Source organism: Equus przewalskii, chromosome 13 (assembly GCF_037783145.1).
Source record: "Equus przewalskii isolate Varuska chromosome 13, EquPr2, whole genome shotgun sequence".
NCBI lineage: Eukaryota > Metazoa > Chordata > Mammalia > Perissodactyla > Equidae > Equus > Equus przewalskii.
The window spans coordinates 84,856,317-84,874,882 of NC_091843.1; the positions used below are offsets into that span (position 1 = coordinate 84,856,317).

At 45.8% G+C, this 18,566-nt stretch overlaps 1 long non-coding RNA gene across 1 annotated transcript in view; it reads left to right on the forward strand.

The window, feature by feature from the left end:
* The window catches only part of LOC139075173 (uncharacterized), a 41,636-nt gene extending 24,712 nt beyond the window's left edge, over positions 1-16,924 (forward strand). The window contains exon 3 of the long non-coding RNA XR_011525310.1: positions 8,651-16,924. This is a non-coding gene — a long non-coding RNA (uncharacterized lncRNA). The remainder of the gene's footprint in view (positions 1-8,650) is intronic.
* The last annotated feature ends 1,642 nt before the right edge of the window (positions 16,925-18,566 follow it).

The window sequence follows — 18,566 nt, forward strand, 5'->3', positions numbered from 1 at the left end:
ATTACCTATTTTTAAATTTGCTTGTCTGCGTGTCCTGCTATTGTTTTCCTATGGGGATGTTAGTCTTTTCTTATTGATTTATTAGAACTCTTTGTATGTTAGGAGTTATTGATTCTATGTCTTGCATAATGCACAATGATCTCATTTAAATATAATTTTCATGAAATTGGTCTATAACTTTGATTTTTCTATTCTCTTGATTTGTGCAATTCTGGGACATTCAAGGCAGGCTCTGTAAAATGCCTGCTGCTTGTTACCCTGGGCATATTTTCTTTCTGTGAACAGTATGGTGTTCTACATCTTTAAGTTTGCTTACATCTGAGATGCTTCTCAATGATGAGAAGGAATTTAAGGACTTAGACTTTTTGGTAGAAAGGGAACAAATTCCAGTTTTACAACTATCTGAAAAAAAATTCTCCCCCCCACCTGTCCTCAAAGCCCTATGCTCTAATCACGTGATTAGTCTTTATGGCAGAGCCAGCCTCCATCCTGAGTCATCTTCTTCATATAAATTCAGTTATGGTCCAAGGGGCCCACCATCAATAACAAACACACTCCTATCCCTGGGGGAATTCCAAGGACTTAGAGCTTACCTCCCAGGATCTAGGGAGAAAGGCCAGCCACCTTTTTTACTATACAACAGTGGTGATAATGACAATGACATAATTTCTAGTGCACCCCACTCCTCCCATTTCAGAAATAAAATGCCCTAACTCGGTTAAACAGCTATCTTTTCAAAGAATGCTTAAGAAGTAAGTCTCATGGGGGAAATCCGAGGTGCATGTGTGGGTGTGCACTTCAAATCCTGCTTTGGCATAGGCTAGATTCACGGCCTCAGCTTCAGGTAAGAGGTGGCATTTTGGTTGATCCTCCCCAGCACACACTCTGAAGTCTCAACAAACTGTTAATTTCCTTTCCCGTGAACACTTCTCTCATTAACCAGCCCCTGGGCATTTTCCAGTGGAAAATGGAATTGTTGGCTTTCCCCAGCTCCTGTTTACAGTCCAATGAGTTGAAAGATGAATCAGGCAATTACCGTATTTCATGCTGATGGAATGCAGGTGGAGGACTGAAGTCAGGAGCATGTTAAGTAGTCCATTTGGGTCCACTGGGACCAGTGGAGGGAAAGAAAATGGAAAAGGAGAAAGATGCCGGGACTGAAATAGCAGAAGAAACAACATTTAAATAGGAGCTGCCTTAATGAGAACGTGTCACCTCAGAGTCAACAAGATGTCAGTAGATGGGCTGCACCTGTCCCTTGAGAGCCTCTCCAAGAAAAACCAAGCACCAGAGACCAATGGAAGCAGGAAAACCAAACCAGACTCCTCAGATAGACTTCAGCAAATAAAATCTCAGCTCCCGAAGCATCAGGTCTTGCTCAGATGGGCTGAACCTCGCCTTCCCTCACACCTCCACATCTTCCGAGGGAGGAGCCTCGGAAGAATTTAGAGCCTCAGCGAGTGTTAGAGTTTGCTTCTTTGTTTGTTCCTAGAGTGATCGATTTTCACCACCAACACGCACTCCTTCATGTCGATTAAATCAGATTGCTTTGGGTGTGAAGAGCAGCTGGAGTTAGAACAGCCCCAGTCTCAGGGGTCTTCTTTGCAAAAGGATCTTTTTACCTCAGGTGATGACTGCGCTAGGATTTTGGACGATGGGGAGAGGGTAGAGCAGAGCCTTTTCCCCAGCTGTTCTTAAAGGCAGGAGCCTAGAGCTCTGGGAACAAAGCAGTCGCCTTGGCTGGTACTTCACGCTGACCACGTTGATCTAACTCAACCTCCAGGACACTGTGCAAACATTTACTGAGCTTCTGCTCTCCAAGGAGGGCAGCTGGTGAAGGAGAGGGCTCGACTGGAGGCCCGTAACCTGCTCGTTCTGAACTCCCCTTCCTCTCAAGTATGTTTGTGTTAATTATCTACTTATGTCAGGGAAGAGCATTCTGGAGGCCTCCATGACACCGGCGGTGGCCTCACTCTCCACTCCGCTCTTGCAGAGTCGCTGCTCCTGGAGCTGTGTGCAGACTCAAGGGAAAAGGTTATTCCAGAAATATTCCATTTCCGTCTCTAAAGGATGACGTTCCAGGGACAGGTTTATGCTTTCTGAGTTGTTACTCAAGACAGAAGCCAATAGTGACTTAAGGAGAGAAGAAGCTGAAACATAATAATAAGCAATGGCCAAAATTAGAGCCGAGGGGGCAGGGCAGTCTTCCCACCAAGGTCTGTAACTCCTTTTACTCCAGCTGGGCTGCCGGCCTTTGTTAAAATCTCCGTCATAGCAACAGAAGCTCTGCTTTCCCTGCCACTCCCTCATCTCCACATTCCCTACCCTGCAAAGATGTGGCACCTCTTGTAAACCCCAGCAACTTATTAGACCCCCAAGAGGTTCCGAAATTGCTGTTGGCAAAGGCATGTTGTTCCTTGCCTTTTCAAGCGGCTGCTTAGTTATAAAGATCAATGCTGTGAAGAAATAAATTTAAAAAAAAAGTGGAGGTTATAGGTGGGCCTTCAGACTCTGTTGATACTCCCAGGGGGTGGTCCCAGAAGCACATTTGAAAGCAAGTAATGGCAAGGATTGGAGGGACGTTTTTGGTATCTTTAAGAGTGCCCTGGGTGCTTGGTCACAGGCCTCCAGACCAGATCAGTCCTAGGAAAAGAGTGAAGGAAGCAGCCTGACCTCTGAGGCTCCCTAACTGCTTTCCACCCATCCCGCTTTCCCCCATGGTTGTTCCTCCTCCTTTTTTCCAAAAATTATTCCACTGGGAAATGGTGTGACCAATGGTGGTTGCTGAACCGCCCCTCCCAGAAGTACTTGGGGATGATGCTTAATTTGAAAAAGTACTTCTAGCCTTTCTATTTCAGTTTCATTAGTGATGAGGACATATTTTGGGACAGGCTATGGGGAACAGCAATATTTAACTATTTGTTCCTTCAGCAAATAATTATTGAGTACCTCTGATACTCTGGACCTTGGTGGGGGCAAGATGGGGGGTTCTTCATGAATTTTGGTCTTTCAACATCAGAACTATGGCTGGTTTCCTCCTAAATTACCCAAAGGTAAAATTCACTGCAGTGAATATTGATTTTCTTCCGAAGTTGACATATTCTATTCTCAACGAGGAAAGCATTAAGGTACTAAGAAACATTGGACCCTTCCTGAGTCAAATTATATTATAAGGGTCCTAAACTTAGATGAGAATGAATCTACTTGAGTCATGTGCTGTCGTCTCCAAATTTAAATTTCTGCATCTCTCTTGAGTTCCATGCACATACTTCCATTTGCCTGTTAATCAGCTCTATTCAGATGTTCTATAGGAACCTCAAATTCCACTTCTTCAGAGCCAAACTCACTATTTTCCCGGGAGACTTGCTCCTCCTCCTCCTATGTCCTCTGTATCACTGACATCTTCTCCACCTACCTAGCTACCCAAGCCATCATTCTTGGAGATTCTTCCTTGCCCAATCTTTCAAACCAATTGCTAAGTCCTGGCTATTCTACCACTCACAGAAGAACAGCATTGTCACGTGTTTAGATCAGAACTGGCCAAAGGCATACTTTAATTTCAAGCACTTTGCAGGGAAAAAACTTGACTAAGCAGTCAGATGCTTGCTAATATATTACTTTGAGTGGTGAATTAATTAATACAATTACTGAGTTCACTTACAACTTAAGCAAGTAAATTCACTTTCCCATAACAAACACATTTATGACTTAAGTAAATAATTTCTGAAAAGGATGCATTTTCTATTCTCTGAGGTTATCACAAGCATTCAAAGGTTACATTTCTGAGAGGATAAATAATAGCTCTGTAAGCAGTTGTGTATCTTGGCAAACCCCTTTCTCTTTCTCATTGAAAATCTTAACCATGAGAGGAACTGGCATCATAATTTGAGATGCAGGCCATGCACATTTTGTGTGTGTGTATGAGGAAGATTTGCGCTGAGCCAACATCTGTGCCAGTCTTCCTCTACTTTGTATGTGGGATGCCTTTACAGCATGGCTGATGAGTAGAGCAGGTCCACACCTGGGATCTGAACCTGCGAACCCCTGGCTGCTGAAGCAGAGTGCACGGAGCCTTAACCACGCAGCCACAGGGCAGGCCCCAGAACATGTACATTTTAATCTTATTTGAGATCTTTGCCCCAGGTGGATTATCTTTTCATTATACTCCTGTTGTCACTAGAATGTAAATATGGACTATTCTATAAACTTTTCTTCCTTCTTTTGCTGAGAAGGGCAATAAACAACACAGCACTTAATTTCTTAAAGAACTTATGTCAACAGTGTGATTTCTTCTTGTCTTAGTCCATTTGCGCTGCTGTAACAGAATGCCATAGACTTGGTGGCTTAAACAACACACATTTATTTCCCACAGTTCTGGGAAGTCCAACACGAAGGTGCTGGCAGATTCAGTGTCCAGTGAGGGCCTCCTTCCTGGTTCCTAGATAGCCACCTTCTTGCTGTTTCCTTACATGGTGGGAGGCGTGAGGGAGCCCTCTGGGGTCATCTCCTATAAGAGCACTAATCCCATTCGTCAAGGTTCTACTCTTGTGACCTAAGCACCTCCCAAAGGCCCCACTTCCAATTGCCATCACATTGAGTATTAGGTTTCAACATAAGAATTTTGGGGGGACATAGACATTCAGTCTATAGCACTTATCTTTATAGGGCTTCTCAAAAAAATCATAGTGACCTATGTCTTCAATTTTAACTGAGGTTAATCTAAATTTGAGACATAATTTTTCAGTCCATATTCCTAGAATTCTCTTGTTTCTATCCTCTTTCTCACCATCTCCGCTGTTACCGCCTGAGTTTAGGCCCCACCATAATTTGCCCGGAGGACTGACCAACAACTCCCAATGGGTACCGCCTTCCCTGCCTTGCTCCCTTCCCAACCGTGCCCTAGACTGAAGGACATTTCAAAGTGTGCAGATAGGCTCTTGTAATTCTTCTGCTTAAAACTATTTATGGGCTTCCCTTTGCTCATAGATTAAATAGAAACTCTTTAGAGTGGCATAATAGGCCCTGTTTAGAAAAGAAGTGAAGATGTATGATAATGTGATCTAGAATAAGAAATATATATTTGGTCTTCATCCGTGTTTCTAGCACAAAGCTCCTAAAACCCTTGGAATTTCCTAAGTGATAAGAGCAATAAAGGTGTCTTGATATTCACAGCAAATCTCTTTCAACCACACCTGAGTCTATGTTAATGTAGTGACTTTTGGAGAGCATGAAAGGATGGGGGCTGGTTGCCAAGGGAACCAACTCTGCAACTGAAGCGTTGGAACTTTCAGTCCAACTCCTGACCTCTGGGGTGGGAGAGAAGCTGGAGGTTGAATCAATTACCAATGGCTGATGATTTAATCAATCATGCTTATGTAATAAAACCTCCATAAAAACCCAAAAGGATGAGATTGGAAGAGTTTCCAGTTGGTGAACATGTGGAGATTTGACAAGTGGAAATCCCACACATGGAGATTTAAGGAGAGTGGTGCTCTCAGAGAGGGCATGGAAGCTCTGCGCTCCTTTCCATATTCCTCACCATATGCATCTCTTCCATCTGGCTGTTCCTGAGTCATATCCTTTTATAACAAACTGGTAAATGTAAGTAAAACATTCCTCTGAGTTCTATGAGCTGTTCTAGCAAATTAATTGAACCCGAAGCAGGGGTCGTTGGAACCTCTGATCTATAGTGGTTGGTCAGAAGCCCAGGTGACAACCTGGACTTGCAATTGACCTCTGAAGTGGGAGGTAAGGCAGTCTTGTAGGACTGACCCCTTAACCTGTGAGATTTGACACCATCTCCAGGTAGATAGTGTCAGAATTGAATTAAGTCCAGTGCTTGGTAGTGTGGAACAAACACACACACACTGGATTCCTCCCTGAAATATTCCTTTCATATCAGTCAGGATTCAAAAAGATAAAAAAGAAACCACTCTAGATATTTTAAGCAGAAAACAATTAATATGGACATTAGATGTTTATTGAAGTGTTGGAAGAGCTTGAGATGTAGCCACATCTCCAAGAATGCCATCACAACTGGCCTACCAGGGGAGATCGTAGCTCTGCCAAAATAGGAAGGCAAGGAATTAGAACACACTACTATGGCTACGATCTAGGTGTCAGGAAGGTGCTATCACCTTGACGACAACTGAACAACCATGAAGATAGTAACTAGACACTGGAAGTCTGCTGCAGAAAAACTCCACAACCTCAACAGAAATCAGCCAAGAGCATCAGAGCTATAGCCTCTGCCTTGGTTCCACCTTCTAAATCTTGAGAGGTACGTGTAATTGCTGGAAACTAATTTGCATCTAGACATCTGTCTCAAGGGAATTTTGGAAAAATAGCCTTTAGCTGTCCAGGAAGACAAATAGAACAGACGGTAAGAATGGATGCTAAGTGCACATTGACTGTAACCAACACACCTTTCTCTTGCCTTCTGTTGCACAATATTCTGCTTTTCCCCCTAAACCTATGGTGCCTCATCTTCTGCCTGTTCCATGCTGTGTTGTTACTCAGGACTCAGACCTATCTTTTTCTCACTCTATATTCTCTTTATGGGCAATTTAATGCACTCAGTACTCAAGGATTCCAAAATCATCACCTCTAGCCAGGACTCTTTCACACATGCTTCCTGTATCTCTAGCTGCCTATGGGATCTCTGTCTAGATCTGTCACAGGCACCTCAAACCGAACATATCCAAAACTAAACCAATCACGTCCCCTCCTCAAACCAGCTCTGTCTCCTGATGTCCCTGTCTCAGTAAATGGTGACATAATCTGTCTCATCTCCCAAGCAAGAAACCTGGGAGTCACCCTTGACTCTTCCTTCTAGTTACCTCCCATGTCTAATTAATCCTCAAGTCTTGAGAATTGTACGTATTAAATGTCTCTCAGAACCACCTATTTCCACTATCATCTCCAACCTGAACTCCGGCCAGGGCATCTCAACTGGTTTCCTTGTCTCCAGTCTTGCCTTCCTTCAACCTGTCCCATGTATTCAGCAAGCTTTGTCAAAAACATACATCAGATCTCTTAAAACTCTTGTAGCTCTCCGAACCCTTAGGATGGAGTCCAGAGCCATTAACATGGCTTTCAAGGTCCCAAGGCTAATATTTAACTTGTGTTTACCTGTATATCTAGTTATCCTGGCTGATTAAATATCGAAATTTTCCCATACTTTGGAACTACCTCCCTTACCTCCTCACTATCCATCAGCTAAAGAGTTAATGCTGAATCTGTTCTGATTGGTCAATGCTTACACTGGTCAGTACTTCCAAAAGTGTGGACTACTTGCACTGCCATGGCTTCCACCATGAGAGAGTTGGCTCATGCCTATGTCTTGGTGCCCACCTCCCCTCAACCCCAGGCAGGTATTGAGTAGAGACCATTTTGGTATTCTTCAGCACACCAGCCCAATATGTTTCTCAAACTCCATGCCTTGTCCCAGTGAAGTCCTTTAACCAGAGTGTTCCCAAGCTCCATGATAGGGGGGTAATGTTGACTCTGGTGGACATGCTGGCACTCCAGTGCCCTCTGAAGCTGTGGTCAACTACCACAGGCCAGTGGTCCCTCAGAATCACCCTCACCTGGCCACATGTGGGAACTTCAGCCTCCTTTGGACTTGGGTCCCCAAAGCATGAGACTAAAAGTGGGAGAGCAGATGGGTAGATGTAAAAGGTCCCCACAGGTCCTCGTTAGGTGCCAGGCAGGGTTTCTTCAGTAATGATGGACATTCCTGAGAAAGATGGGCCTCCACAGGGATGAGTTGGGGACTAATGTGAAATTTATCCCTGTTGAATTCCTCCTCCATTTATTGGAAGGGCTTGGTTAAAACCCACCTGATGATCACCTATCTTGGGAATTTACAATATTAATTTTATTACTAAAAGTGGGAACTAATAGGTATAGAGTGCCAGTTCTGTTCCACTCTAAATGCATATTAACTCAGGTGAGGACTGTAGATGTCATAATCTCCATTTTCTAGATGAGGAAACTGAAGTCGAAGGAGGTTATGTAAACCAAAGTAGCTGAGCCAGGAGTCTAACCTCACGGCCCAGGACCAAACTGCCAACCAGAGCTTCTCCCGGAGCCAGAGGATTCGGTTAGACTGAAGGTGGTATTTCGGTGTACAGTTCTCACCACTTAGTCAACACAGAGACATTGAACAGATAAAAATCTAAGACAGTATTACACTGGCTAAGAAATTTTGTTAACATAATTGCGGTGAGTTCAGCAAATGCTGAGAAAATGCAGCATCTTGCAAAATATCATTGAAGTTAAGTGAATTCTCCTCTTACTGAGTCTACATGTTACTTAACGTCCTGCAATTTAACAGGAAAAGTCTTTGAAAAAGTTTTATCATGACTCAGGGGCATCATTTATCCAGGGGAAGGTACACCAAACCAAAAAAAATCTCATTTATGAACAATTTGTACTATTGCTTAAATCTCTTAGTAAGCAAGAGATTGAATAATGTCTAGCTTATTTATGCATTTTAAGATTTGGGGTTTATGTAATTATTTACTAATTTCTATTCTCGTCTCAGTTGTTAAATACTCTTATCTCCCCCTGTGAGGTCTGCACGGTCTAGCCCCTGCCTATCTCATAAGCCTTCTTTCACAATCCTTCTTGTCACTCTGTGCTCCAGCAATTCTGGAAGATTCAGCTCCTCGGAGGCCTCCCGTCTTCTTGGAACAGTCTTCTTTCTACAACCTCACCTCTGAGCAACAGCTTAAGCATCACTTCCTCCAGGAGATCGTCCCTGCCGTCTGGAATAGAGAAGTCCTCTGATTATACCTTAGCAGAACCCTCTGGACTTCCCCCGGCAAAAGCTCGTCAGCCATTACTGTGATCACTTACCCTGCCCTGTCCTTCTTGCCCGGCTATACACCCAATGAGGGCAGGGCGACCTCAGCCCTGCTCCCTGCTGCACCTCCAGGGTCTGGCAGATGGCCTTGAACGTAATAGCTGCTCACCAGCCACACATTGAATGGATGAACATCATCGTTGTGGTCCCTCAATGCACTTTGCATTTACCTTTAACTTTGTAGAGTATATAGATGTTTGTTTTTAAACTGACAATTGAAATTTTGCAGAAAGTTAAATTCAAATGATTTTCTAAGGGGGTTAAAATTGGGAACTCCAGGTTCTTAACTGCCAGGAGTCTTTCTAGAGGGGGCTGGCTGTTTCACGACCTGAGCGGGACCCCTCATTGTTCTTAGATTTTCCTTGGTCTTCCAGGGTTCCTGTTCTCCACCCTTGGCCCACGTCTTGCCATCTTCAGAAACTCTGTATGGAAGCTCAGGCAGGCCCCTTGTATTGGTTTGAGTTGGCAGCCTTTTGGTCACCAGATCTTTGCTTGCTAGTTTGGTGTTTTTTTTTAACATGAGAATGTTATATTTGGTTGATCTGTGGTTAAACACTTCTTGAAAGTTTCAGACCTCAGCTTCTTGGTGATCTCATAAAGTTTCCACAGACTGTGTGTCATTCACAACCTAAGGATCTGGAAGGAAGCCCTACTTTAAACTGCAGTTCCCAGGGATTAAAGCTTGAAAGGTGATATGTCTGTTTTCCTAACATCTCAAAGTCACTGGAATGTGCACTGGCAATATTTCTAGACCAGACTTCTGCGAACTGGCTCATTTGTCTAAGAGACACAGTTAAGTCAAAGACACTAAAATCTCAAGAAGCCTCTTGGCTACTCCATTTCAGCTATACAGATGGCTGCTTTGGAGACTGGCACGTGCATTAGCTGAGATAAACCGGCATATGTCCTGGAAGAAAAGGATTGTCCAACTAATATTAGAAGCAAAGCTTCTGAGAATGTCGTTAAGAATATCATAAATGCTGTAAGTGGTCAGGCCATTATTGGTTGATACAGCTCAACATCCATTCATTCATTCAACATGCATTTCCTGCATAGGAGCTATGGGCCAGGCTCTGTGCTAAACCCACATGAATAAGACACAATCTTTGTCCAGTTGGACAGACAAGCAATTACAGCGCAGTAGTGGAGGTGTTCCACTGGTGGAAGGAGTGACCACTCTTGACCTGGAAGAATTAGGGGAGCTTCCTAGAAGAGGCTCCATTTGAACTGGGTCCTGGAGAATGACTGGTAGCTCACCAGTCTCAGAAGAGAATGGCAAGGAGACCTCAAGGCAACAGTGTGGCAAAGGTAGAGCTTCGAGAAAGAGCTCTCTGCGTGCTTGAGACATTTAGGAACTTGATGTTCCTAGAACACAGGTGCCTCTAGAGGGGCGCCAGGAACATTTGTGCGGGAACATGGTGACTTGCTCTTTATTACCTCTAATATCCATGAATTTATCTGGCCTCTTTTTGGACCCATTTTTTATTTTCGCCTTGAACACCTTATGGGGGCAATGAGTTCCATTTACATGCTATGGGCTGTGTAAAGATGTACTTCCTTTCATTGGTCCTAAAATACCTTCTTAAATGATCACCAGCAGGGTCATTTTTTCCTCTTTTTATAATTACAGCATTTTGGCCCTCCTACCTAATCCCCAGACGTCACATAGATAAAGAGCGGATTTGAAAGGCACCACTGAAATCCTGACTGGCAGAACTATGCCCACCTAAAAGCCAAAACCCACCCCCTAACCTTCCACCTCACCCCCACAGCCTGCATGTTGCTTTCTTGTAACTCTTTTGCTCTTTCATGACCTCTCTTTATGTTAATGTTATTCTTTTGTTTTTAAAATAAAACCATAAAATCAATTTATTAAAGTGCAATGAGAACTGGATTGGCTGAGTGGCTCATGGTAGCCAGAGCAGGACATTCTCCTGTGCAGCCGGGAAGACTCTGAGCCTAGATGTTGAATGGCGCCAGGGGCTGACAGCCTGCGGGGCCATCTCCAAAATAAGGACACACCTGGCACCTGGACTAGACTAGCGAAGTCGGAGGCCACCTGGGCTTGTCCCCAGTCAGGGCTGGATGGGCCCTGCCAAGGTGAGGCTCTGGAGAGTCACCTGCTTCTGATACCGTAAGGATAAAAATGCTACAGGAAGGGAAACATCCTTCCCATGGAATACAAGATGGCTTTTCGGGCAATTCCCCTCATGCCCCAGAACCCTTCAGGACTTTGTCCTGAAACAGGGGGCTATTGGCCAGAGCTGTTGTGGAATTTTTAGAGGAAGGGTCATAATTCTAGGCTTGAGCAATCCCTGGAGTAAATCGTTAGCTCCTCATGTTTGACTTTCCCTCCTCCTGCTGGGAGAACAGAACTTGCAGGGCTCTGCCCTGGGCCCTTTCCCCATAGTCTCTCCTTGCTTCTTGGCTGCCCTCACTTCGGCCTCCTCATCCTCACTAGGCAATGTCACTCTCTCCCAGGGCAGACGGTAGAATGGGAGGCTGGATAAAGAGCAGAGATGCAAGTCTGACCCCAAGTAAAGGAGTAGGGGGAGGAAGGGCCTGTGGAAGCGTCTTAGACCACCCAGTAATCTAAGAAGTTTGACAAGGTTGTGGGGGTGTCCTCGAGACAAGCTGCCGTCAGATGAGTCCTGGCTTCCAAGGAACAGGCTGCCACACTCAGCCATTGGCCAGGAATGCCTGTGGGAAGCATGGCCTCGGCACGTGGTGATGGATTTCAGAGCGCAGCAGCTGGGCCTTGGGCAAGTAAGTTCATTAAGCTTGGAGGTCTGTGAGGCCCATGCTTGTGGCTGCCACACCTGGAGTCCTCTTCACCTCTTCCCCACCTGGCCGGTTTCTGCTCATCCTTCAAGTCCTAAACCTCACTTCCTCTGGGAAGTCGTCCCTCGGAATTGACTAGGCTTCCCTGCTCTCTGCTCCCATAACACATTACTCTACTACAAGTTCTGGTTCAATTATCTGGCTCCCTGATGCATGCTGAACTCCAGGAGGGCTGGAACCGTTTCTATGTTGTTCCCCTCTGAACCCACAGTGCCTGGCAGCACCTGGCCCCTGGAAGACACTCAGTAAGTGTTTGCTGACTGAATGAATGACTAGCTGCCGGTACAAGGAAGAGAGCTCAAACTGTGTGACAATCTTGGTTTCAGGGAAAATGCTTCTTTTGAAATAGATTGTTCTAGATATAAGCTTCACCTTTATGGATCATTTTCAATGTTCAGGCCGAGTTTTCAGAACAATTTAAGAAACAGCTTGAGGGAAACATTTCAAGTTAAAGCAATATTCCTCAGTCACAGTGGCTATTTTTCTCACTCTACCTTGGATTAGAGTCTGGAGCAAGAGCAACGGAGACAACAGGATCCAGCAGAAACCTGAGTCCTAGTCCCCCTTTGATCACCAACAGGCTCTTAAGTTTCTTTTCTGAAAACTTGTGTTCATACTGTGTTTCCTCCTTGGGTTGATAAGAGCCTGAAAAGACATCATAGGTGTGAGGTATGTTGGCTAGTTCCGATGCCATCCCACACCTGGTTTGTATTGCTATTGCTTTTGTCTATGGACTAAGGTTTCAGGATGAAGGGGAATATGGGGCAAATGAGTGAAGGGAAGACATGGATTGGGATGTCAAGACTCCCCAAGATGTTTTCAGGGAAAGCTGTACCTTGGAAAACAGCACAGGGGTTCAGAGAAGACAGAGCTGCCGTAAAGGAGGTCAGAAATGTCTGAAAGTAAGGAGGGATGCATAAACCATGGAGACCCATTCACATGACTTGGCCTCGGGTGTAAAAATAGGACCCTGAGGTCGCCAGACTCTAAAATGATCACTTAGTTCCAGCTAATATTCTTTGTTGGGAAAAATGTGGGCAGTTCTGTGGTATGAAGCAGCACTTCCTGACAGAGAAGTCTGTCGATCCGTTTAAGCTGCTAGGAACCACGTCCCTCAAGAGGTCTCACATGCCACAGCCAAGTTGGCCAAGGCCCACGGAAACATTACATGCTGCTGAGAACCATGTGTGTTGGCAGAGGCAGCTCTCTTGCTCTGCGCACAGACCAGCTCAACCTCAGCCCACCAGGGACGACCGCTGGGGCCCCTCCCTGCTCCTGGAGCTCCCACTGGAAGCACCTATAGACAAAGGCACCTTCCCAGGGCCCACAAGTTGCACAGCATGCTGGGAAGGAATACGGGCATCAGAAAACCCAGAGAGAGCCTGCTTCGAGCCTTGATGTCACCAAGTCAGCACTGTGACCTGGGGCTGTTTCCTTAACTGACTTTTTCATCTATAAAATGGAGCTAGAGCAGCCTTCCTCGCAAGGTCAGTATGAGGATTTCAGACAATGTCCGTCAAGTATCTGGCACACAGTAAATGTTCAATAAATGAGAACTATTGTTATTGCTATTTGACATGGTGCAAAGCAGACGTGGATTTGGAGCCCAGTTTTGCCGTTTACCAGCTGTCTGAGATCAGGCAGGTTACTAAGCCTCTCTGAGCCTCATTATTTTCCTTATTTGTAAACTGGGGAACACGTTACTTAACCTTCAGTGGTGGTGTGCGAATCAGAGTTAATTTAAGAAAGGTGTCTAATTGAGCACCTGGCACATGGTAGTACTCAATGAAAGTTATCTGTTAGGGTTTTTTGTAGATCAAAGCAGGAATGAAAATTCTTGATGTTGGTTTCTACAGAGCAAGTATGTGTAAGCATAACAAGCCACTTTGAATTGTTCTGTGGGAAATTGTGTTCTTAAACAGGCTGCCTTATTTCCCCAGTCAGCACTGGTTCTGAACCTGTGGGCAGCAGAGGCAGAGGCTGGGGACTGGCCCCTCCCGTCCCACCCTCCCCTATGATCCTCTTTCTCTGTCCATTTTCCAGAAGACATTTTCTCCTCCAGCCTCAGTCCCCCGAGGAAAGCTGGAGCAATAGGTCACCGTTATTTAAACTGCCACAGGATTTTCAGACCATGAGACTCCTGTCTCTCCTCCGTCTGGGCTGGCCCGTCCCCAAGAAGGAAGGCAGCCAGGAGGTGGAGGAGGTTATTAAACCATTTTATATCCGTCCTGTTTTTAATTGATTTCACAGCAGGGGAAGAAAAGTCAGAATCCTTCCTACGTACCCTTTCCACGCGGGAGTCCTCCTCTGGTCAGGAAGCCCGTCTGGGAAGCGCTGGAGTGGGTCTGCGTGTTCTCAGTTGCCCTCCCCATGGTCTGCCAGCTCCGGCAGCACCAGGCCCCTCCTGGCAGTGCTCTTGCCTCTGTGGGGACCCTGGGCATCCCCTTTACATACTGGCTTGGAAAGAGGGTAGCCCTCCTCTGCTCCCCATCTCCTGGTCTCCAATGGTCCCAACTCTCCCTCTTAGGTGTAGCCCACGTGTCTGTGGGGGCCTCCCAGTTCCTAGAATCTAGATGCCCTCGGCTCACCCCACAGCCCATGCCTGGTGGGAGCCCAAAGGCCTCCTGGGATTTTTTTGGGTTCCTGGGTGGGGGCAGCGGTGGCTAACATCATAGAATTACCTTTGGTCTCCCAAGTTTTCTGCATCTTGTGGCAAAAACATGGCCCCCAAAATGGTGTGTGTTCTTTGTGAGGACTTGGTGGTTGTAAAGAGTGGCCACATAACACGACAGAGAAAACAGTGAAAACGCACGTTTGAGACTTCCATTCTGAGAAGGCAGTTCAGCTGTCCAGCCAGGGATGCCAGGTGTGTATTGTTAAATATTTTTAAATATAAACTCTGCCTCTAGGGAGGGGAACTGGGTAACTGAGGAACAAGGTGCGAGGGCGACTTTATCTAGCTTTAAACCTTTTGATTTTGCACATTTACCTGTAAAGCTCTTACATGCCTATACGAGCATGTGTGCAAACACACCAACGTCCACTGTACCCCAGATATACTCACCATATCCCTTATGCTCTCCCCCTACTCTGCCTAAAATGCCCCAGCTCTCTTGGCTCTTCTCCCTGCAGAGCCAGTCTTTCAAGGGCTGGTTTCTCAGTCTTCTTGTCCCAAGTACACATGCTCTCAGTAGTCCCTTCCGTCCTCTGGAATGCTGACAGAATTTCCCATCAGTCTTGCGAAGGTCACAGACTGCTCACAAACGGCCTGGTTAGTGTGAGTGCCTCCTGACAGCAGCACTGTGTCTAGTCAGTTCTGTAAGAGGAGAGACTGGCCACAGCTTGGTTTCTTTGGATCCCTCACAGCGCGTAACTGAAGGAATGCAGGAGAGACAAAGGCAAAACTAGACAATTATGAAGGAAAAGGGAGTGGCTAAAACAAAATGCCCTTTGGAACCTGGATCAAGCACAGGGTATGAGCTCCTGCTGCTCCCAGGACCAGCTGGAATGACAAAAGTGAGAAGCAGCTGTCATTGGGCCGTTAGCCGTCGCTCTTCTGTCGCAATGAGAACAGTTGGGTCTTTTCCAGGGCATGCGTTCTGGATGAACATCCTGATACAGGAACATGGACGCTATGGACAACTGTGGACTAGACGTCTGAGACTAAGACTTCAACAACTGTTTGTTTTTAATTCAGAAAAGAGTAAACAGAAAATATCTTACGAAGTAAATGGTCTTGTCCAAACCTTTCCTCTAAATAAGGACAAAGAGGGGATGGCCCGGTGGCCTAGTGGTTAAGTTCGTGTGCTCTGCTTTGGCAGCCTGTGGTTCATGGGTTTGGATCCCGGGCACAGACCTACACGCCACTCATCAAGCCACGCTGTGGCAGTGTCCCACGTATAAAATAGAGGAAGATTGGCACAGACATTAGCTCAGGGCCAATCTTCCTCACAAAAAAATAAAAATAAATAAATAAATAAATAGGGACAAAGATAGCAAGCAAGAGAAGGCCAAAGTGAGGAGGAGGTGGTACAGAAGGAAAGTGGGGAGGCCCCAAGGACAAAAGTGTTCCTCATTTAAAAAGGCATCTTCCCTACATCATACGGTGGAACTACTCCTCCCCTTTGAAAATGGATCTCAAAGGAAGAACGCCTCCTTCCCACAGCTGATCTCCCCAATAGGGGCCGGGAAGGGTGCTCGTCCCCCTCCCCCGCTTAATGTGACTAGAATGTTCCGCTCTGCTGGCGCTCTCTCGGCAAGCGGCTTACCACAGGAAGCTCCAACCCAGACGACCTAGGCCTGCAGGCCCTGCCATGGGTCCTCTCCGGCAGCCGCAGCTCCAGGCACACAAGGCAAATGGCTGCATCCTTTCTGCCCCAGGCCTCCGAGAAATTCATCTCCCAGGAACCAAGAATCCGCTCCCTGCTGCAGCTCAACATGGAAGAATCAGCAGGACTCCTTCTCCACCGTGGGCCCCGCCGCTCATCATGTCTCAGTCCTGGGGTGCTGCCTTCCTAGTGAAACCCTGATGTCTGCTTCAGTAGCCCCAAGTAAAGTCTCATGTCTTTTAATGTTCAAACCCGCATCTGCCTGGGATTAGCAGAACAGCCAGTCTGCTACGCAGGGTCTCCCTCCTCCATTTCTGGGAGTTGCAGAAAGATGTAGTCAGGGTGAGCGCTCGTCACTCCATCTGCTACTCGTGGTTCCACCGCTGTAGTCAGAGCCTCCTGGGTGACCGCACACTCTCTCCTTTGTAACTCTTTTCTCCAGCATGTGCTTTGTTTTTTTTTGAGATCAAGTACACTTTAGTAAGTTCTTTCTTGCAGGATGGAGGAAAGATCAAGGAAAGATGCCTCTGGGTGTTCACAAATAGAGGCAAAGCTGAATAAATAGTTGACCAAAGCATAACTGCTGGATAATCCAAATGTATCTTATTACATTTAACACGCATTTAAAATCCAAGTTGTAATTACAGCTGAACGATTGCTGTTGCTTTTCAATGTAAAATGAGTTTATTTTACATTTAGTTGTACGTTACGTTTTGTTGGTTACATTGTTCGTACAATAAGTTACTATTATTATTAGCAACTTATATCAACTATAAAAATGGAAATTAATTAAAATAAATGGAAATATAGAAAATTAAAACTAAATTAACGTGATGTGTTAACCAAGTTGACATAAAATACATCAATAAACCAGTTTTCTTCAGTGTAATTTCCAGGAAGTGATTTTTATCCATACAAATTCACTGCAAGGGGGGCCGTGACACCTCCCCGCATCCCCACCCCATCATTAATCTCTCTCAGTTTCACTCCCCAGCCTAGGACAGATGGCAGTGCCTCCTGAATGTTTAGGGAAAAACGAAGTGGATCGTTGTGTTCCTCCTGGGGCTCACAGGCCCTAGAACCCCAACCTCAAGGCCACGTCTAACTCCCACCAGGCTCCCCCACCTCCACAAGAATATTTGGAATAGATCATGCTAGCACTGACTCTAGACCCCAACCCCTCCCCCAGAGAGTAGGGACCCTAGACCCCCGACCCCTCCCCCAGAGAGCAGGGAACATTGTCCCTGCTCATGCTGCCCCAGCTCTACTGGCCCTGGGAACCCACATTTCCTTCAAGAGAAACCCCTGTCTGATTCCCCAGGGCCCAGATAAGACGACTGCCCTACTCAACCGTGCATTGCTGCATTAAACTAATTTAAACACCACGTGGGGGCGATAGGCAGAATAATGCCCCTCCCAAAGATATACACATCTTATCCCCAGAACCTGTGAATACGTTAGGTTACATGGCAAAGAGGAATTAAGGTTTCAGATGGAATTAAACTTGCTAATTGGCTGACCTTGAGATAGGGAGATTACCCTGGATTATCCACCACGCTGGCTTTGAAGATGGAGGAAGGGGCCATGAGCCAAGGAATGGGGGTGGCCTTAGAAGTGGAGAACAGAGCTTTACAGCCTCCAGAAAGGAATACAATCCACCAACACCTTGATGTTATTCTTGTGACAACCGTGTCAGACGTCCAAGCTAGGGCACTGTAAGATAATACATTTGTGTTGTTTTAAACCTCTACGTTTGTGGTGCCTTGTTATGGCAAATAGGAAACCAGTACATGGGGGATCCCAAGAATTCCATCTAAATCCTCACTTCAGGAAGATTTTTCTCTAATTCTTCACTGCTTAGCATCTCATTCTGTAGCTGCCATACTCAGACTTACGATGTCTTCATCTTTTGTTCCAAGAACAATTTGCTTTACTTTGGTGTAAATAAAAAGTTTATCCTGGTGATTTCCTTGAAAACAAGAGAATCTGTTCCAAAATTAATTTAAATGCCCATCTCCAGAAACCCAAATGGCAGTTCCCTTTCTAAAATAACACCTACCTAAAGTTCCTCTTCTCTAGGCACCCGGAAACATAAAGCACAGCTCCCTCTCCAGCTCGTCTTCCCTCCCCTCCCATTGCCTAGTGGGGTCCAGGCCAGTTCTGTCTCTCTGAAAAGCTGAGACAGCCTTGCCATGCCCCCATGCCATTTCCCAGCACTACAGTTGGAGGGGTCTTTCTAGAGACTGATCACCCTTGTATAAACATTCAATGGCTCCCCATTGCTCTGAGGATAAAACATAAAACCCTTACATGGTCTCTAAGCCCCTGCATGACCTGCCCCTGCCCATGTTTCTGGCCTCATTTCCAGCACGTGGAGAACCATCAAAGTAGAGTATTTCCATCAAACGTGTGCTTACAGAGCACTGAAGTGTGGAGCTGTGGATGGGCTGTGCAAAGCAGATCCCCACAGTTTTGTGGAATCAAGTTGGTAGGACATAGCTGTGGCTGTTGTGGGTTGAATTGTGTCC